The sequence below is a fragment of the Rhipicephalus sanguineus genome, chromosome 2 (assembly GCF_013339695.2).
Source record: "Rhipicephalus sanguineus isolate Rsan-2018 chromosome 2, BIME_Rsan_1.4, whole genome shotgun sequence".
Lineage (NCBI taxonomy): Eukaryota > Metazoa > Arthropoda > Arachnida > Ixodida > Ixodidae > Rhipicephalus > Rhipicephalus sanguineus.
The window spans coordinates 235,384,018-235,407,081 of record NC_051177.1 but is presented as its reverse complement, the minus strand read 5'-3'; the positions used below and the strand labels follow the sequence as shown (position 1 = coordinate 235,407,081).

The 23,064-nt window shown below is 44.6% G+C and overlaps 1 protein-coding gene across 2 annotated transcripts in view; it reads left to right on the top strand.

Moving 5' to 3' along the window:
* LOC119382309 (low-density lipoprotein receptor-related protein 6) overlaps positions 1-23,064 on the top strand; it is a 637,453-nt gene that overhangs the window by 140,431 nt on the left and 473,958 nt on the right. The window lies entirely within an intron of this gene.

Sequence of the window (23,064 nt, the reverse complement as noted above, 5' to 3'; positions counted from 1 at the left end):
ATGCAACAGTTTTTTCAACATACCTTTACTTTACAAGGTAATCGCGGATGCGTCTCTGTTTTCGAGCAGAAATTCGCGCGGACACAATTTTTCTGAGGCCTTCAAGGTGCTCAGCAGCTCGCATGCTGTCTGCAGTGCCAAAACAAAATTCTTTAAGGACGACGAGGGCCTCTGCGGCATCCTTCACAGTACGAGGGGGCCTGTGTGGCTCATAGTGTGGCTGCTCCTCTTCAGGCTCTTCGCTCTCGGATTCGTCGCCATGCATCACTTCCTTGACAATTTGCTCGTCAGTCAGAGAGCCGGCAGTGGCAACGCCATCAATGCCGATATAATCGTCGAGTGTCACTGCATCAGGCATAACACTTCCGAAATCCTGCCCGTCATGGGCACCGTCGTTCGGCGACACTTCGGCCACTGCGGCATCGCTGGAGTTGGGTACAACAAAGCCACTGTGCCTGAAACAGCTGGCAATGGCATGCGCAGGCGTGCTCTGCCACACATACGCGAACAATGCTAACTGCGCTCAGGAGACTCACGTCGTATTGTTTGCCGACGTCATGGCACAGGAGCTACTTCTTGCCGGGAGAGCCCATTTTTTAGGGTACGCAAAACTTCTACTTTGGTGGTGAAGTCCTTGGCCTCGTACTTGGGCCGCTTCGCCAGGCGTTGCCATCGGCGGAGAGTTCATTCACACGAGAAGTCAGTACAAAAGCACCAGCAACGATCAAGCTAAAGGAGCCGTACTGAATTGTTCCTCGATCAAACGGCGTTCAACGATGCAGCACACCAACAGTAACAAAGCAACAAAAATGACACCGCACCAAACTGGCCAAACCCACACGCTATCACGCGCGAAGAAAAGGCGTTCAACCAGTCTCAAGTCAAGCCAAGCCGATAATTGATGTCCATGGCGATGTTAAGCTTCACTTTTGTTCCGAATGGTTCTTTTTTTCGTTTTCGAAGCCTCGCCAGCGGCCCGAAATCCGCCGAATTATCCGATTTGCCGTCAAATCTGTCCGAAATAACGAGCGCCCAGTCTCATAGAGTGATGCATATATTTATAGGGACTAGATGACGTGTCCGAATTAACGAGTCGAATTAACGAGCTTTTACTGTATTTCTCGAATATTTCTAGAATATTTTTCGAATACTTCGAAGCGAAATTGCAGAAAAAAAAAAAGTTAGAGAGGATTCCTAAGCATATTCTTATGGGATAGCAACATGAAAGCGTTTCTTTTCGCTATGTCGATGAAGCGCTGACGGGGTGGTGTTTCATAGTTGTCTTATCAAGAATGAGGCAATGTAGAGGCCGAATTCTATTTATACATGATTTGGTGCAACCAAAATGTTGCTGACAACATATTACACGTGATAGCAGGGGTGAGACAGCTGCGCATATTGCGCATTTTTGATACGATTCCGTTTTCCTGCGCCAAGCTGCTCCGAAAGCATAAAAATTGCAAAAATTGCGCCGAACTGCGCCGAAACGGCCCCGCAAGCAAGAATTTTCAAGCCTGCATCAGTTTCAGTGTGGGAAAACGTACCGTATTTACTCGAATCTAACGCGCACCTTTTTTTTCGGCAAAACGAGTCGAAAAATCGCATGCGCGTTAGAATCGAGTACCGAAAAAAAAAAAGAAACTCGGTTATCGTATTGCCATCGGCATATTTCAAAATGGCCGCCTCCTACGCGCCTCGGCCATTTCTGTCATTGTTTCAGTTCGTACGTGTGCTGAGGAGTTTGTCATCCCGTTCTACATTCGCATCGGTGGCATGGAAGTGCCCACTCCAAGTACTCGATGAGTGCACCACAATGTCGCATTTCAAAGAAAAGTTATTACATGTGCAGAGACGGACGGAAATCGGGCCGCATCGCGGTCGTTCGGAGTTGCCGAAACATGCGTGCGAGACTGGCGCAAACAGAAGCAGAAGATTGTTTTACAGCAAAGCTTCACGAAAAAGTTTCTGTGGACAAAAGCAGGGCCGGTTTGCCGAAATCGGAGAGCGTTGACAGCGACAAGGAGTTGTCCGACAGCGACGAAGACTGATCCATTATGCGACTCGTAGCGCCGCCGTAGTGGTGACAGTTTCAGCGGCAAGGCCCGCCGTTTGACTTTGTGTTTTCTTTTTTTGAAACTTTAGTTCTTTAAAAGCCAAATACTTGTTCTTCTGAATGTGCGAAGGTGGACTCCTACGGACTTTTGTTCATTTCTCTCACGAAAAATGGGTGCGCGTTAGAATCGATGTTGTACTTTTTTTTTTTTGGTCGCGGAAAACGGGTGCGCGTTACAATCGAGGGTGCGGTAGAATCGAGTAAATACGGTAACTTTAGAAGCAGTGCCAGGGATACGTTCGCAGAACATGTTAACGCGCCCAAGCGTGTCCTTCTACGCGCCTTTGTAATGGAGGCTTCCATAGTGCTGTGGTAATCGCCTCTGAGTGGTTGTAAATATATGTGACCCCCCCCCCCCCATGCGTTCATCGGTGGCCGCCATACCGCTTTTGTTCTTTCCTGATGTTACACGTGAAGGCGTCGCCGCAATCACGTGCTAGTAAGAATCGTTCATTGACCGTTCAAAGACCTACTGCTATGTGACTACAATTCTTGTGCAATCAGATTTTTTTATTATTTGAAAAATGTGATGTTTATTCTTCTTTTATTTTCAAATGTAAAGTGAACCTAGTTAAAATCTTTTTTCTTCTATTTCATACGTTGTTACCTGGGTTATATAAATTGCGTAGTTTGTAAAAAGGTAGTGTAGTTCATACCTGGCAATAATATGTTAAAAAAAAAGCTTTCTCCAAAGGCTCTTTGAACGTTATGTGTATTCTAAGCCGATTAAAATGTGCGTTTCTTCCTCCAAGTTGCTACAAATTTGTTTTATTCAAGCTCCAAAAACGACATAATAAATGCCACTAACTGCTCCCAAACAACGTTCTCCTGCTCCTAAATTGAAATTTTGCTGCTCCCAAAACTGCTCCCAAATCGATTTCAGCCGTCTCACCCCTGGTGATAGGCAAAGGTGCCATTTCCTCAGCCTCTCCTCCTCTCTCAACTTCTGTGGAAGCCCAACTGATGTGGCAGACTAGGGTGTGCTCCCTTCAAGTCCGGAGTAGCAAATCTACCTCGTAGACTTCGATATATAAGAACACCTGAAATTTCGGATGCTAAAGAGCGTCGGCGTCCGACTTTTCGGACTTCCTGCCCAAATTTCAGGCCTAAAACAGCATTAATTGAGCCCCCAACTCTGCCACATCTTTCATCTCCATGTTGGAACCAGCGTTTTTAGAGTTAATACAATTGTGACCGTAGCGGAGCTTGAAAGGCAGCTTTGCCGCAATGCGGGGGTGTGATGAGGTGAAGCATATTGATAATCTAGGGACCACTTCCAATCGGACATTTACTGTCTTGGCAAAGTTCAACCGTAACAGAGCTTGAAAGGCAGCTTTTCCGCAATACAAGAGTGTAATGAGGTGAAGCATATTAAAAACCTGAAGGGGCACTTTTAATCGGATACTGACTGTATTTGTTTTTGGGAAGTTCGAATAGTTTGAATAGTAAAATTCCAGTGCGAATCGAATCGAATAGCAAACACTATTCGAAAAATATTCGAAATTTCGAATATTCGCACACCCCTGATAAATACCTAAATATTTATATTCTTGAGCTTTCTTTAAAGCTATATTATTTAATGCATATGTGCAAGACTGAAATGCGCGTTTTCTCGAAATGGTGACGTGAACACATTTCTTAACATCTAATGACATTTTTATTATATTTTTATTTCAGAGTACCTTACAGGCCCCATGGGGGGCATTGAGTAAGGGGGGCAATACATATATACACTTCAAACTGGAAAAAAATACAAAAGAAACAGTTGGCTAAGGGGGGCAATACATATATACACCTCCAAACTGGAAAAAAAATACAAAAGAAACAATTCCAAAATAATAAGTCAAACAACAAGCATCAACATGTACAAAACAAAAAGCATCAACATGTACAAAAGTTCATGTACAATAGATTAATGCATGGTAAACGTGAACGAAACTGCATTTCCCGCACATGCAGCAGCCACAAGGCAGAATCCTCGTGCACATGGATGTGGCAATCACAAAACGGACCAATACAGACCAATGAATTATGATACCATTTATCGCCCCCATTTATCGCCCCACGTTCCTATTATGTCTAAATCAGCCTGCAATAAAGTAATGTCACTCTCTTTTTTTCTAACTCTATAAATAACACAGTCGTCTGCGAACATCCTAAATGAAGATCTGACAGCAAAAACAAAAGGGGACCCAGAACTGAACCCTGGGGAACACCTGAAGTTACTGGAGCATGTGCGGAAGAAAACCGTTGAGCATCACAGACTGCCGCCTACCACGAAAATATTCGGCAACCCATGCTATGACGCTTTCGTCCAATTTTTAGGCTCGAAGATTTGAAATGAGAAGACCGTGCACAACTACGTCAAATGCTTTTCTAAAGTCTAAGAACACGCAGTGTATTATCTGTGTTTTATCTATTGCTGAGGCCAGATCGTGAAAGAACTCAACTAGTTGGGTTGAGCTTGAAAAGTCCCGTCGAAAACAGTGTTGACTAGAGCTTAGAAGGTTATGTTGAACTAAATATCACATAATTGAGGTATAAATTATGTGCTCCATTAATTTGCATGTTATACTTGTCGAGGACACAGGCCTATAGTTTTCAACGCTATTTCTCGATCCACCTTTGTGAATGGGTACTACACGTGCCAGTTTCCAATCATGCGGCAATGAAGCTTCAGATAAACATTTTTTAAATAAACGAGAGAAGTAAAAACGTAGTATTACATCCTTTTTATAACAAAGCCAAAGGGAGAGCCAAAATGATGTGCTTTGTTATAGTTAAACCTTGTTAATACGTACCTGCCGGGAGTGTAACGCAACTATGCACTACACAGTGCACCGGGGCATGCTCGAGCGAGCTTCTATCATCATCATCACACGGCGTGAAAAGATAAGTTTCGCCGCAAGAGGGAAGCAATGTATGCATTAGCAAGCAATTGTATTGATATACGAAGTAAGGCTAGCAGCTAACTTTTGGATTTGATCTCGCGTAACTGTAAAGCGCTGGCGTAAGGAAATATAGCCGCACCAGGGAGTGAAGCGGTGTTCGTGTTGTCTCAACGTGAAGTAAGTGGGCCGTTTGCTGATGTCTGCCAAGATAACGTGCGCGCCAGCACCAGCGACCATGCTCTTGTGAATAAAAGTTCACAGTTGCTGCTCGAGAAACGCAGCCCCCCCCACCCCCTCCCTTGATGCTCCTTACGAAAGACGAGCGTGGAGTTTTCTCTCCGCTTGAAAACCAGTCGACGGCCTTGCACACGGAAGCGATGTTATCGCATGCCCGCTTCGTGCGACGGACATGGCCGACTTGTTTCGTTTTTTTTTCTTCAGTCACGTTCGTCCCCAATGCTTGTGTGCTGTTACTGCACAGAGAACATGTGATGCACGGGGCGATGTTATCGATTTAGACTTTGTATGGAAAATGACGGTGACGGCGAAACCCGCCGAGTGTCCGTATAATTGCTATTGCAATAAAAGTGAACATTTCAGTTCTCTCGTCTTCTCTTTTGTGCATGTTAGCAGTTCTTTGTCAACTTGAAAATTTTGGAAAAATTTCTGGTTGAACTGCAGTGCTTTGCTTATCTTTATTTTCCTCTCAGTTCTCGTGTTGGTTGTAGCGCTTTAATGACGGGACCATGAGCTTTTAAGAACAGAGCTTTAAGCTTTTCGTTGCGCCAGGTAGTGCAAACAGGAATCATCATAAACCGGTGCGCGCTCGCTTCATCCTTTTCACCTTCTGCTTCGCTCCCACAACATGTGAGGCAATTTGTCCGGTGTGGAATGCAATAACTATGATGGACGAGTCTGTACGTGACTAAAAATCACGTAACATCATCTAACAACTACTGTAAAATGCCGAGCAAGCGCCCCCCTTACGGTGAAGGATAATCCGACCAGATTTGGAGGGGGGCGCTTGCTCGGTCCCGGACCGAAATTCAAGATGGCGGCGGGAAAGCCGCTAGAAATAAAAAATGCCATCCATGTTTCTAATGAAATGCTTTATTTATTTACTGTTTTTATTCCCCCTCGCCACTGTCAAACCATTGAAACAGCGACCAGCTTCACCAATATACGACCGGCCACATGACAACGGAATTTCATAAACAGCATGAAATACGCATTCAGTTACTCATTCTTGTGGTTCTTTTTACAGCAGCGATGCTCGTCCTGAAAAAAAATTACACCATCTCCCGCTAAAGGGGACCATGAGACGATGCGAAGCCGGAGCACTTGCACGGTCGCGTTCCATTGGCGTTCTTTGGGCATGCTACCGACCTTGCGTCGTGGAACGCGAAGAGGAACGCTACGCGCGTCTTTTCTTTTCTCTAGCCTGGCCGTTAATTCTCACAGGGCGAGCGGGGAACGTGGTCGACAGGCGTGCGAGAGGGCGGCAGCGTAGGAGTGGAGAGATGGGGGGAGGGGACGGGCATGTGCTGGTGCTCATCGCGGCGTTGCGCAGGAGAGAATTTCGGCATGTCTAGCCCGCGTTTCAAAGGAAGAGTAGAAAGGGGGAGGGGAGAGGGGAAGTGGACAGGGGGAGGGGAGAGAAAGTGAAGAGGGGGAAAGGGGAGAGGGGGAGTAGAGAGGGGGGAATTGGAGAGGGGAGGGGAGAGGGTGAGTGGAGAGGGTATGCGCATGCGCAGTAAGGGTGGTCACACCGCACACCACCACCACCACCACCGGATTGAACTCCGCCATAAGATACTTCGCATCTAAAAAAGTGTCCGCAAGGGAGGAGGGAAGGGGGGGGGGGGCGCTTACTCAGTCACTGGTGCCTGTTTCAGATCTCCCGAAAAAGAGAGGGGGGCGCTTGCTCGGCATTTTACGGTAGTCACGAGCTAAAATCGCGTAGCCACTCTTAATTGACTAAGAGTCACGTCACCAGTCACATGACTAAAATCACGTAACACCACGTAACTACTACTCATGCGACTAAAATCACATAATATCTAGTCATGTGACTAAAATGATGTAACATCACGCAACAACTAGTCACGTGACTAAAACCAATGTAACATTACGTAACAACTGGTCACGTGAATAAAAATCACGTAGCATCAAGTAACAACTAGTCACGTGACACAAAATCAGGCAACATCACGTAACAGCTAGTCACATGGCATATTCGTGCCACAAAACCACGTAACGACTAGTGACGGGATGGAAATCGTGTATCACATAATAGCTAGTCATGTCACGTGTTCTTGCCAAAACCATGTAAAAACTACGGTAGTCACGTGACATGTTCCCGCCGAAAGCCACGTAACAGCTAGCCACGTCGCTAAAATCACGTACCATCACGTAATATCTAGTCTCTTGACTGAAGTCACGTAACATCATTTAACACCTAGTCACTTGACAAAAAATGTAACGTCACGCAACAACTAGTCACGCGACAAAAATCACGTGACATGTTGCCACCGAAACCACGTGGCACGTGCGTAGTATGGATAACCGACCGAAACTGGAGAAGAATAGCCAAGTGTAGCCATACTTCGTACTACTAGCAAAAACTTCACATCTCTAGCAAAAGCTTGGCATTACTAAGAAAACTTAGCTTGGTCGAACACTAGCTCCGCTGTTGTTCCAACTTTGTGCCACTACACTCTAGGAAAAAATTGAGTATTTTGGGAGCATTTCTGCTCCCAAAATCATCTGGTTTGCTCACGTTTCCTTTCTTGAAAACCCATCTCTCGTCACTTTCCTATCAAGAATGCTATGCCACACTGATAATGCACGCATAGTTCGTGACCGGGAACTGTCGGGACCGCGGTGATAACGCGAGGAAAAGTTGTGTGGCAGGATTACTCCCCAAATACTCCATTTTTAAAGATGATAGTCTTTCTTGGAGAACTTAAACGCAGAAATTTTGGTCTGTCTGTCTTTCTGTTTGTCTGTCACCCAGTTCAGCCACTCGGCCAAAGTTTAACCACTTGCGGAACGCCCAGCCATCTTGAACTGGTACAGCCGTTCGTACATGTGAACATTGCCAATCAAAAAGCAAACGCTACACATATCTGAGGCGCAACATCAATACATAAGTATTAGGTGGTATGTTCCTTTACTAGAAAATACATAGATAAGTAATTCTAAAGACCCTAATGTTTCTTAGGCTGCGCTGAAAATGTTAGTGTTTCTTAGGCTACGCTGAAAATGCGACGCTATGAGCCAGATGCGGCGGTTCAACATAGACGAGGAGGACTGATGTAGTATGGCTGGCACAAGACTATCGTCTTTCGGCGACATTTGCAACGAAGCACGCAGATACGCGGCCAATTTTTTCTTAGAGTGTAGTGCAGTGAGTGCGCATTTTCAAAATTTTTATTCATAGTCTCATTAAGTTTAGAAACAAGGAAACTTTTATTCGCTTATTTCTAGTATTCAGTTGTTGTTCATGTCAGCTGCAATGTTTTATGTATAAATTAGGTCTGATCGGTTCATCAGTATTCAATGTTTAGTAAAAGCATTGGAATTTTTCGTCTTTACCAGAAATGTAAAATTTCGGTCAATAGTGATGTTTGACCCTAGAAATCTGCTCCAAAACTAACTCGCATTGCTTTAGAAGAGCGTTATTCCTGCTCCCTGGGCTGCTCCAAAAAACTGAAGCCCGCTTCCACCCCTGTGTTGTACTTTTTTGTGTATGCAAGGACAGTGAAAGGATATAGTATTGAAGGCACAATTTTTAGAAAATAATATAGAAATACAGGACAAAATATTAAATATAAATGAAGTTAAAAAGCAGCTACAAAGTAAGATTCCAATTTCATATTTGAGTCAGTGGAATAAAGAAGACTTCTGCTGTTGATCAGTTTAAATATGTGAAATGAGGTAATACTAACTGCCTGAACTTTGAACTTTATTTCGCATCTATGCATAGTACAGATAACAGGAACGCAGACAAAAAGCCACATAACGGCTTGACTAGGTATGTGTCCTTTTTTGGCAACAAGCAGCAAACGTGCAAAAAAAAAAAAAGAAGAAAGTATGCATAAAAACATGAGCAAAAATTTTGACATGAATCCAAAGTGACGTGTTTCTTGCAGCTTTCAGAAAAAGGAAAAACTAAACAGTAAAATAGAGATAATTTAATAGCACTTGTATCCTAAACACCGCTATAATCAAGATTCAAAGTTTGAAAATCCACCACCATGCACTTTCAACATACAATGCATGGCCATCAAAAGGAACACAAGTAAAGCAGACAAATAAGAGAATGAATGAACGGTACATTCTTAGAGGGAGTAAATATGGCAAATAATGAAGAGAGTTAAGTAAAGATGGCAAGGCATGATGCAGCATTTGGTTTCCACAATTTGTTCGAGAGTGGGGAACATACCAGGTTTCTCTGTGACGTGTACTGAACGTGCTCGAATTTAGTGTGAGCCTTGGCAGATGCTCCAGAAAATTCAAGCTATGTTTTCTTTCTGTTAAGAACCGTTTTTCCAAAATTGTATTGTACAGTGACTTTACTGGCATGATATCTAACTTGTCAAAAATGGGACCAGTATGTGCATCGAATGGAGCATTTGAAATCGTACGAACGGCTTTCTTTTGCAAGAGGAATAGAATGTTGATGTTTGAGCTGGTTGTGTTGCCTCATACGAGATGACAATAATTAATATGGGATAGAAAAAGAGAATTATAAAGTAGTAGCTCCACTCTTAATGGTAACAGGAGGCGTAATCTTATTAGTATTCCTGTAACTCGAGCAAGTTTGTTGGCAATAATGTTGATCTGTTCGTTCCACATCATGTTTTCCTGAAAAATGACACCCAAACATTTGACCGAAGGTACTATCTCTATCACGGAAGTTCCTATTTGAAGACATTCATGGACCACATATTTTTTGTTCTTTGGCTGAAAAAGCATGCCTTTTGTTTTCGTAGCATTAATAGTTAGCGAATTTAAAGAGCTCCACTTATTTATTTGCTCTAGTGTATCATTGGCAGCACTGAGTAGTTCTGCGGCATTTCCAGCGGTCATGAATAAACTAGTGCCGTCGGCATAAATAACAAACCGCACCGTGGTACTGATATTAATTAAATCATTTATATAAATGTTAAACAGTAGTGGCCCTAGTATGCTTCCTTGCTGAACCCCAGCATGTATCGGCAAATTTTGTGAATAGTGGTTGCTAATAGCAACAGCTTGATACCTACACTGCAAATAACTTTAATTAAATTAAGAAATGTTTCCCTAAAGCCGTAATTGTCAAGTTTTGTTAGTAGGGTGCTGTCATTAACGGTATCGAAGGCCTTTGAAAAATCGATGAATATGCCAAGAGTAACCAAATTTTCTTCAAAGCTTTGCAGAATTATTTCTTTTTGAGTCAATAATGCTAATTCTGTTGAGCGACCTTTTCTAAATCCAAACTAGAAATCTGTAAGCACGCTGTGTTTATTACAAAATGGGGTTATCCTTATATTTATCAACCTTTCAAGATATTTAGAAAAAATAGGCAGGATTGATATTGGCCTATAGTTGGAGAATTTGTTTCTGTCACCAGATTTGAAAAGTGCTGTTACCTTTGTGATTTGCATGCGCCCTGGAAACACGCCGTTCGCCAACGAAAGATTGTACACATGCGCTAAAACAGGACTGATTAGATCTAATACATGCTTTGCTGGACGAATCTGCAGGTCATCGATATCGCAACTTTTACTATTTCGAATACTGCGAAACATGCTGTGTATCTCTTGAGTACCAGTCGGGTTTAGAAATGCACTTTTGCGAAAATGCAATATATCCTCAACTCTGCTAAAAAGTGCATACCTCAGTCTAGCGCAAATAAAATTAATGCAAAACCATGGTGGAATGAGGATTGTGAAAATGCAAAGAAACGCCAGAACAAAGCATGGAGCATTTTCTCTCGGTACCCAACAGTAGAAAACTTGATACACTTCAAAAGCTGCAAAGCTAACGGCAGGCGCATTCGCCATATAGCCAAAAGGGAAAGCTGGACACGCTATATATCCTCAATAAACTCTTACACAGATGCCCGCAAGGTGTATAATAGGGTCCATAAACTCAAAGGACAACACCTAAATCCCCTCCCAATGGTCAATGACTCTTATGACACAATAGAAGAACAAGCAAACACTCTTGGCGAACACTTTGAAAAAGTATCAAGCTCAGAAAATTATACCGAGAAGTTCATGCACCATAAACGCATAGCTGAAAGTGTACCTCTACGTCCGAACAGGCCTCTATCAGATGGATATAACCAACCACTAACGCTCCATGAACTTAAGCTTGCTCTAGATTCTTGTGGAAGCCTGGTTCTGACACAATTACCCATGAAATGATCGAAAATCTCCCCAACGAAACCCTAAACTGCCTTTTAGGCCTTTACAACAAAATTTTCGATACTGGCAACATACCCTCTGCTTGGAAAGAGGCAATTGTCCTTCCAATCCTCAAACATGGCAAAGATCCTTCCTCGGTGAATAGTTACAGGCCTATTGCACTCACAAGCTGCCTACTCAAAGTATTTGAAAAAATGATCATCCGCCGTTTAATCCATTATCTGGAATATAACGGTATATTGGATCCTTACCAATCTGGTTTCCGAAGAGCTAGGTCCACAACTGATAATCTTGTCCTCCTTGAGTCATATGTACATCGTGATGCCTTTGTACTCAACCAATACTGTCTTTCTGTTTTCTTTGATCTCGAGAAGGCGTATGATACTGCTTGGCGATACGGAATCCTGCAAGACTTATCGTCCTTCGGAATATGGGGTAGGTTGATTAACATCCTAAGAGACTACCTATCAGAAAGGAAGTTTCGTGTAAGAATAGGATGTGTATTACCGCGCACATTTCTTCAAGAAAATGGAGTACTGCAAGGAGGAGTACTAAGCTGCACACTTTTTATAGTCAAAATGAACTCTCTTCGCCATGTAATTCTGCCTGCAATATCGTATTCAGTCTATGTGGACGGCATCCAAATCAGTTTTAAATCCTGCGACTTGACCATATGCGAACGCCAGATTCAGCTAGGTGTTAACCGACTTTCGAAATGGCCTGATGAAAATAGGTTTAAATTTAACACCGGTAAGACTACCGCTGTATTGTTCTCTAGGCGAAGAGGGATACATCCTGACCCTAGCATACTAATGAATGGACAAAGCCTAATCATTGCTAGAGAAGAAAAATTCCTCGGTGTAATCTTCGATGCTAAGCTCACCTTCATTCAGCATATAAAACAACTGAAACTAAAATGCCTCATGACTATGAACCTTTTAAAGATTTTATCTCATCAATTGTGGGGGACAGACAGACATCGTCTTATAGCTCTGTTTAGGAGCCTGGTTGTGTCACGCATAGATTGTGGATGCATAGTATACCAGTCAGCTTCAAAGACAGCATTCAAGCTATTGGACCCTGTATACCACTTAGGCATCCGCCTGGCCCTTGGTGCCTTCCGTACCAGCCCTGTAGAAAGCCTTTATGCAGAGTCGGATCAGTGGCCCCTGGCCTATCAGCGCACATATCTAGGAGTGACCTATGCAATCAGAATCATGTCCCTGAAACAGCACCCATGCAAAACGCTTATAAATGATGTGTCTACAAAACAGCTATATGTAAACCGGCCCTCAATCGCCCCTCCGTTTCCGTTGGCAATAAAACCTGTTGCAGAAAAACTCGAAATAATTTCGCCGATCTGCAGAAAATGGACCATGCTGAAGTCGTTGCCCATTGGAAGCAGCGTCCGGTCACTTGTGACTGGTCCTTTAAAGACCTCAAAAAGAAAACTTGTGCAAATGCGCTAACTGAACAACATTTTTTGGCCCTTGAGCACAAATATTGTTCAACCGCCTTCTTCTCTGATAGATCAAAGTCCTCAACATCTGTATCCTGTGCAGCCTATGGCCAAAACTTCTCCAGCACCAAGACCTTACATACACATACCAGCATTTTTACGGCTGAAGCCCTTGGAATACTGCTAATTATTGACCACATTATACAACACAAGATACAAAGGTCTATAGTGTACACAGATTCCTTAAGCATAGTTACAGCCTTGTCCTGTGGCAAGTACAGCAAAAACACTGTTTTCAACGAGCTTCTTAATGCTATCAATGCAGCTTATAACTTAAACTTTTCTATAATTCTATGCTGGGTGCCAGGTCACTCTGGGATCGCAGGCAATGAAATAGCGGACAAGAATGCCCGAGAAGTGGCTAGTCGGCACACTATCGATGTAAATTCTGTTCCCGGTGTGGACCTAAAACCTGTTGTACGGAGAGTGCTACGTAGACACTGGCAAGCTGAATGGGACAAACAAATTGACGACAAGCTCCATCCAGTAAAACCGCAAATAACAAAACCTATGCCGCAAAAGCTCAACAGATTCACCGAAGTCACCCTAGCACGGCTCAGGATAGGCCACACCTATGCCACACATAAACACCTCCTGACAAGCCGTGATCCACCGACGTGTATACAGTGTGCAGGGAATGTAACCATTCTGCATGTCCTAATTGAATGCCCCGTGCTTCACCAAGGGCGACTGACCCATTTTAGAGAACTTTACCGCTATCATATTCCACCTCATACCGCGCTATTCTTATCACTCGACCCAATGTTTAACCATAAGCGAATTCTTAAATACCTTGCAAAAATGAAGTTTTTAGAAATGGTATCATTCCAACCTAGTCACCAGGCTGGGCCTCACATGTGAGGTACAGCCTGTTGCCGTACGTGTTGAAGTACGTCCGAGCCCTCGCAGTTCTTGCGCAGGCAAGAATTCGGCAGTGAGGTACTTGGACCTTGCCGACTCATTTACCGTGAGAACCTGCAGCCAACGAATTCAAGGCCTTGTAAGGAAATGAAATAGACATCATTTTTAGAGACACCGTAGTTATATATATTTTATAGATATGCTCCTGTACAGCAGTTATCATAACTAGTGATTTTAGACAACTAAACTGAAACTATGACACTTGTACTGGCGCTCCTTGGCCTTAGATGCCCTTGCGCCAATAAAACGTAATAATAATAATAATAAATGGCAAATGGTCCCAACAAGTTTTCTTATTACAAGGAAAGTCAGTTCCATAAAGAGGTACGCATACTCGAAACTCAGTAACAGCACTTTATGCCACTTCAGATTTCACAGTATGCCGCTCTGGTTTTCTGCGTTGGTTTTGGGATGAGGGATATATGTTGTGGAAACCACGTATTGTTTTAACAGTTATGTGCATAAAAGACTCCCAAGATTAAAAGAAATGAAAAATCACTATTTTCATTACTATTGCAATGAAACTTGTTTTTATCTGCCGCAGTGGCAGTTCAAATGGAAGGACAAAATGGTGCTTTTTGCATGGAGAATTGCTGCGAGATGGCCACAAGATGTTTGGTTTGTGTTTTTATGGTGTCTTGGGAGTGATCGCGCTTTTTTAACGTACGGGAACTGACTGAATACACTACAAACACAGAGCACACAACACAAAAGCCCGATTAACTAGAAATTATTGCAATAAGAGAGCTGTAGGGGCTAGTTGGTTGTACATCTTGGGAGTAATTGCGCTTTTTTAACATACAGGAACTGACTGAATACACCACAAACACAGATGTTGTGGTGGATTCCCAAGATTCCCGAGATGTACAACCAACTAGCCCCTATAGTTGCTCTTATTGCAATAATTTCTTGTTCATCAGGCTTTTGTGTTCTGCGCTCTGTGTTTGTGGTGTATTCAGTCAGATCCTGTACGTTAAAAAAGCGCGATTACTCCCAAGATGTGCAACCAACTAGCCCCTATAGCTGCTCTTTTTATAGTCTCATTTTCTTCAAGAAAACTTCAGCTGAAATTCAGCGCTGTGCTGTGTGTCACCTTCACGTCTTTGTCCATGTTAGTCACGCTGTTGCTGTGCCTGCTCAATGTACGGTTGTCACAACTTCCAATTGCAGATCTGCAGAGATATCAGATATTACTGAACGATACATTTTGTACTACTCTAATCACCTAGCCAGGTGGAATGGACACTCCTATGTCGTATCTAAGACTCTACTCGCCTTGGCACTGAAATAATGGAGAAATTACTCCGACTATTAGCGACGAGAAAGGGTTACCTTTTTTTTTATGTACTTGCTGATTGCTCTAGATTCTCTGTGATGGTAACTTATTCAAACATTACCAGCAATGATGAAAGGGGCAACGGTGCAGTTATTCCAAATTTTCAGGGCCTGTTTAACTTGACATATGGTGTCAAAACAAAAAAGCAAAACAAGAGCCAAGGGACTTGTTTTGGAGATCCCAGTAATCTTATTTATGAAACTTGAACAGGGCTGCTTGAACAGGGGCTGTAGTAAATCTTGTGTGCACCCATGCCAGGTGATCGGGCCAGTCTTCCAGCAAGCTCTTTTGCAATGGCTTCATAAATAAGGGAAAGAGCACGTACAGAATGAAAGCAAGTCAGCAAGCATAAGAAAATTAAAAAGCACTGATGCAAACTCGGGCCGCACACTTTTTTGTAAAATAATGGGTACCACAAAATAACGTAACCATAACTGCAAGGTTATGGCAGTCTTATGGTGGATATCCGCACTCGGAGAATTTGTAACGCGAATCGAGCAGTCCTGCTCAGACTCTGGCCATGCGCAGTTCGCTTTTCTCCAATGTTGCACCCCACAACGTGAATCTCGAAAAGTATGCACACACATACTCTTCGCAACCTTAAAGAATTTATTAACAATGCGCTCGAACGGCACAGGTGGAGTTCACTTCAAACGCAGCAGTGCGGCTTGTGGCTGCGCCGCTCAACACCCGGGTCACGAAACACGACGTACGGAGCGGGACTGAGGGTCTAATTTGGCCAGCTGCGGTCCATTAATGTAGCTATAAATGAATTCCATAGGTCAAGAACGTTTTAATTCTTCATCGGAATGCGGCCACTGCGGAAAGCATTGACCCCGAGACGCGGCTTCTGCTTGGTCGTAGTTCACAATAGCCATCTAGCGAACGCAGCCCCGAATAAACTGAATGCTCGCTTACGTGATTATTAACAGCGCTTTTCCGACGACCGAAAATAAAGCGCCTTTATTTAAAGTATTACCTATATATTAAGAAGGCCCTCATGTTCAGTTCACGCCAGCTCACACGACTCCCCGCGTACAATGTTATGGATTTCATGCACTACGAAAAGACACCGACGGGTTGTAAGCACAAGCGAGGCAGCACGAATTTCAACAGAAAAGGTAAGAGAATAAGTCTTCACTTACCTACGTGGCTTCAAAAAACCTCACTGAGTTTAAATATATACGCCGTGGGCCATCGTTGGCAGCGTGGCTTGACAAGGGTGCTTCGCCATGTATTTTGATGAAAACTTCACGTCTTGCAAGAAAAGATCATATTTAGGTTGTCGCGGAGGGTCCGACTTGTTCACTGATGCACGAAACATGCAAAGCCGTAGTGTTTTTTTTTTGCTAACGTGTTAACACTGAGGCTAGCACAGCCGAACAAGGCAGCGACTGCTTAGTGCGGTCATTTTGTCATCTACTAACCCTCCTCGAGAGGACACGCCTGAATTCCGCTAGCCGGTGCAACAGTCTATGGGCATTGCGAATACTGCGTAGTTACGCCGAGTTCCCGACAGCGCCTTTAGAATCCATCGAACCTGGGCGTATCATTCATGCGATTTCGCCAATCTCGCTCTTTCGCCAGCGTCAGTTTACTGCCAGCAGCAACGAGTGCATGAAGGCTGTCCTCGAAGTGGCGAAATGACGCGCTTGTCACTGACAGCCTATTTTGAACAGGAGTTGCGGCTCCGTAAACTCCGACAAAAAAGGCGTATTTGGGGCATCTTTTTGCCACCCAACAATGATTTCACCTATCTCGCGGGCTTTCCTAGCGTTATCGCCGCGTGCCCGGTGCTTCCCGATCACAAACACTGTGTGGCTATCAGCATGACATAGCATTTGTGATAGGAAAGTAGCCAGCGCACAGTTTTCGAAAAAGGAAAGGCAAGGAACCCATATGATCATTTTAGGGCAGAAAGACACCGCAGATACTCCCGTTTGCCTTAGAGTGTTGAACGGTGATAACAAGGGTGAAAATATTTATAACAAAGACATTAAGTTTGGAGGGTTGTGGTGCTGAAACTCCCAAAACCCCGATATGACGATGATAGTGGAGGAATCCTGATCAGTTGTGACCACCTGGGGTTCTTTGATGGGCGTTACATTTGACCCCTTCACAATGCAGTTGAGAAAGAATCAAACTAGCGCCCTCGTACTCACTAGTATGACGCCACAGCCGCTAAGCCACCAAGGCGGATGCAAAAGCTTTTTTTTTTTTGTTTTTCTAATACAGTGCTACCACATAAAGAAAAGGAAAGAAAAAGTTTGTTCACCATGCGAATTGAACCTAAGCAATTAAGTCACCCCAATCGGGAAGCTTGCCGTCGAAGCGGACAGGAAACGCACTGCCCGTCTTTAACGAGCATGAAAAGACGCGAGGTGTGGGGGGGGGGGATGTCACGTGAGCAGCAACTTTGAACTTTGAATCTAAGGGCGCGGTCGCGATTGCTGGCGCGCACGCTATCCCTGCAGGCATCACAGCGGGCGGCTAGTATACTCTTCTACGTGCTGCGCTCTCAATGCGAAGAGACTATACGGACAGAGCATCTCTCTCTGGAGCGGCCGTTTTCTCTTACACCGGTGTCTTGTAGTTACGCGAGATCGGATACAAAACAGTTAGCTGCCAGCCTCACTCCGTATAACACTACAATTTGTTGCTCTCGCATTCATTGCTTCGCCTTTGTGGTGAAACTGTGACTTTTTTTGGTTGTTTGTTTTTCTAATACAGTGCTACCACATAAAGAAAGGGAAAGATAAAGTTTGTTCAACATGTGAATTGAGCCTAAGCCACGAAGTCACAAGCTCCACTAAATATAGCACAGTCATGCTCTTCCTGGCAAGTACAGATATTCTTTTGTGCTCTAACAGACTGTGTGCTCATAGCATACAAGTGTACTGTTTTCAACATAAATATGTAGTAAAATGAAAGATTACTGGTAGAAAAAATATTACCTCTCTTGATTATTTGATATTCGATTTGTATCTGAAGCTATGCATTCGTATTCGATTTGTATTAGAAAATTTTGATATTCGCACAGCCCTAGAAAATAGACAACCACCCATTTGTAGCATGAAGCCACAAGGAAATCCGTACGGATTTCCTGTATCCAGTTGCTTCGAGTTGTCGATGAATTCGCCCTCGCGTTGCCAATTGCTAGCTTCCTGGTTAGCTCAATTGGTAGAGTGACCGCCCCAGAAAGGCGTTGGTCCCGGGTTTGAACCCCGGACGAGGACGAATTTTTCGGCGACAAAGAGGCTTTATTTCTGAGAAATCCGTATGGATTTCCTTGTGGCTTCATGCTACAAATGGATGGTTGTCTATTTTCCCTTTCTTCATGCCTTTTTATAACTTTATTGTGATTATTCATCCGCTGTGCTAGCCGTGTACCTTTGGAGCTGCATAGTTGCTGTTGATGATCGTGACAATAGCAACCGCAGTGCCACAGTTTTATGCACAGCAGTTGTAATGAACAGCAGTTTCATTTTCAGTTCTGTGTGCACTGGCGACACACGTGCCTTCATCACTTCGTCGTTTGCTATCTATGATTGTGTCCGCTGGGGCTTTGTCTGCAGTGGTTGCGGCAGAATGTAGCTTTGCTTGGGCTAGTTGCGCGCTTGCTGCTCATGTTGCTTCAGAATGCCATGGTCGTCATCCACAATGCAGAACTAGCGACGATTAGAAGTCGTTTTGTCTTGAGCGCAACATCAGAAACTTGGCTGGAGTTCTTGAATTCTAGCTCGGCCCACACGTGCTTCAGTCTCTCCGGCTTCGTCGAAATGCATGGACGATCTCTAGTTGAGCATCTCAGAGGTGAAAAATTTATCGTGACGTGTGTGTGGTAGTGGAAAGCCTGTCTCAGATAAGAACGTGGGTCTTGCGGTGCGGCTACACTGCTCTGGAAGTCGCGAGCCAGTGAGAAGTTGTCGAGTTGCCATTGGAATTTCGCGGCAGTCCTAGGCAAGTGCCTTTTCTTAATGTGGTAGCACTCATGAAAACTTCGTTAATGTGGAGGTACCTAGAGAAATTATTTGTTTCGACGCGACATTTCTTGCATTTTTTTTTTAAACACGAAAGTGTTTTATGACGGGGTCCACCAAGACTTCAGTGACGTATTTCCGTCACGGAAATGACGTGGAAAAATTTACACGATCAGATGGCAAAGAAAAAAAGTTCCATCAACGGGCATCGAACCCACGACCGCTCGGTCCGCAACATCATATGTCAGGCACGCTATCCACTGCGCCACGGTCACACACTCTGAAGGCTTTACAAACGCGCCTTTTATATCTACCACTCTCCCGGTCGGCGGGCTGGTGTTGCGCTCTGAGAGCGGCAAAGTAAAGTAATTCGTCATTACTGTGGCCTCTGCGATTAACACCTGCAACGCGATACATGTCCGTCCCATTCGGCATGTTTTCAATAGAAGTTCGATTTCATCAATGCCTTAACACACCACGAGGTGGCGACCTTAGCCCTAGCGTTGTTTATAGCGTCGTAAAAGCGTCGGCCTCGCTCACAGCATCACGCTAATTCGAACCAAAAATATCTCTGCGACGCGCTCGCCCCCAGAAAAATAGCGGCCGGGGGGCGGCACGACGCGCTTTGCGTTTCCCTCTAGTCCGGCCGTGGTGTTCAATCACACTTTAACATGCCGCGGGATGGCGACCAAGTTCTGCGTCCAATATGCGACACTCTTCTGGCTATCACGCCTCGTTCTCTGATTACGCTTTCACCGTTAACTACTACAGCTACCACAAGGGTTTGTGTAATCATTTAACATGGACGTTAGTTGTCAGGATGAAGATGTACAACCAATCATCAAAGTAGGTGCATCCACGTTAAATGGTGCTATAGCTGCGAGACATTGTGCAAACTCTTATATCAATGTATACAGTAAACATTCAGTTACTTCTGTAAGGGCACGCTTTACTTTCGTGTTAATTCCGATTCCTACGATGGAGGGATCAACCATCTTTTATGGGAGGCTGACGGAGAGTCTAAAATTTTTTTTGGTGGAAATTTTGTTGTAGCGGTGTTCGTTATTGTGGTGTTCAACTGTATCTACCTATTTGAGTTATGCAAGCATGTGAAAGTATGGCCTTCCTTATAAGAGCACGTTTCTTGAATTAAAATTTGATGACAGTCAGGGCTATGTCCAGTCTTTTTTTGTGCCGTCATCTTTGTCATGCTGTAGCAAAATGAACCAGTACCAACAAGCCTAGTTCACTGTACTCCTGCTACAACGTGCGTACGCATCACTCGAACTGAGACGTGGGATGCAGATGTGTCACCTTTTTGTGGATGTAGGTACCGTGATTAGGCCAGACAACTGTTTCGCACCTACAAACACTTTTAGTACTGGCTTGCAGTAGCACACAAAGGCATGCACAAACTGCAAAATACCGCCAACATAAACCAACAGGCATAGGGGGCATACGCTAACAAAGTCGATTACAGTAATCCCTCGTTATAACGAAGTCAGCGGGACGGCGAAAAAATTCGTTGTAGGTGGTATTTCGATATAAGCGACCATTCTAGAATAGCTATAGTAGTCGAGCTTAAGTGGCGCTACGACTGCGATGAAGTCAGAACACAATGTATTCAGTGAAGCAAAACTTTATTCAGGTGAAAAAAAAAAGCACTCTGATTAACACACTCACATTGCCAATCACACAGCGCACCCCATGGAATGCTATGGTGCAAGTCGGTCCGTGGTCTTTTGGCCACTTTTCGGCATCCAAGAGACCGTCATTTTCTGGCATCGCAAAGCACCAGGAAAACTTTATTTTCGTGTAGATTCAATCTTGGGGGACTACAGCGACGCGATTACGACCGAAATATAATATTTCTGGTGCGCTGCACTGTGGAATTTGACAGCTACCGTTCGGAGAGCTCCGCAGTACAGTCGCCGACCGATTTTGGGGATCTGGCAGGGACGGCAAAATAGTCCTAAAAAGTTGTTAATACATTAAAATGAAGTCTACTTGGTTTAGAGCAGCCTAAAAAATATCCAGTCATGCTCTGCTTCATGCTACACTTGAGGACGAGCAGATTTGGTTGTATTCGGGCTAAAGTAACGTCGTCAGAGCGTTGGCGATCACTGCCGCCGACCATTGCGGGCGGCACAACTGGTGGCTCCATGGCACCAAGCACACAAAATTTGACGCCGGTCACAAAAAGGTGCGCGTCACGTCTCGTCTGGTTGATGGGATTCAATGACGCGGTGCGGGGTTGTTAAGCCTGCACTGACATCGCACAGTACGTGAGCCTCCAGCATTTCGCCTCCATCGAAACGCGGCCGTGATCGAACCCACCTGTTTCAGTTCAGTAGCAAAGTGCCGTAACCACCGCGATGGCACAGAAAAATCGGACACACACAACGTCTCAGACACACCTGACACACCACAAGGACAACCACCTGTGGAATGACAGCTGGAAAAACAAACGCACAAAAAAACCCTACTGGCGTATTAATGATGACGATAAGGCTGACTGAAAGAGAAAAGTTGCATCCCCTAGAGTGTTTTGCCAGCCAAGGAAGAGTGGGCATGGCCTCCGAAAACTGCAAAATTGTGCGCACTGCCAATCTTGGAGGATACACAATTAGCCACTGGAAGACAAGTCAAACATCACTCAGCCAGCGCAAAATCCAACATGGCGGCTTTCAAAACCAAGTGATGTGGCTCGAGAGTGATTCAGTCCGAAAAATCAAACTTTAGAGCATAAAGTCTTCTGAAAAAATTGGTCGCGAAAATGTATTAGTGCTATGGGAACCTTGGCGGTGCATTTATGGAGTTTGAAACATCCATGAAGTCCATATTTTTGGAGTCCGAAAAATCCGTTGGCGACTGTAAACAACTGGGAACACTCGGCATTCGCTTGGTACCCGTTAATAAGCGGTAATCGGTCGTGGGTTTCGGTACCTTTGTGGACTGTTCTGAGCCTGCTTGAGACATCGGCGGCATTAAAGGGCTCATGAACCACTTTTCCAAGTAATGATCTAATGGCCTCAGTATCGGAGTGTACTGCCTCCCGAATCGATTGCCGCAAAAATTTCTCGAATCCGTCAAGAATCAGCGGAGTTACGGGGGTTTGGCGCACGCTCCCAGCGCTTTCTCTCTTTTCTCGTGCCGGCGAGCGCACTCGAAGCTAGACAGGGAGGGATGGCATGGGGGAAAGAAGTTACGCCAGCGCGCGTCATAAAACGCGATCGCTCTCCCGCTGTGATTCGCTTGCGCGAGTGCGGCTACCGTGTACTGAGGAGTGCGGCGCCGGCAAGTGGCGGCACCCCGCGGCAAGAAGCGCATCTGATCCGAACGCCGCTCTCGATTTACGTCGGCTATCGGCCAATAAGCATGCTATGTCTCTTGTGACGTACAGCGGACAGACGCCCCGCCCACCGACGAGAGTGAGAACCGGCCTCTGTTTGAAAAGAGGGTGCCTGGGGAAACGGCAACTTCGCGCTCCGCTTGTGGCCATTACGCGGCGCGCACGACTGTAATATTTGGCAGAGCAGTTCATAGCCGTGTCAGCTTTCCGCAGGATGTGTTTTTTCAATCAGCCCAAGGGGTGCTTCATGACCCCTTTAATTTGACACTGTATGCCGAAAGGGTCGCCGCCGCTTGGCAACACCTCCGCTCGGCACTTCGTTCTAAGCGGATCAAGCTCTTCACGCGCTTCAAGTAATGCACCTTAATATGCATGCGTTTGGGTCGGGGCTGGAAGAAATTTCGAATAAAGTGATATTTCGAGTAAAGCGATTTCATTACAACGAGGGATTACTGTACTCAATTTTGCCAGAAAAGTCCAATTTATCAAATTGGGAATTACAACAGTGTTTACACAAGAGAGAAAGTTTAGATAAA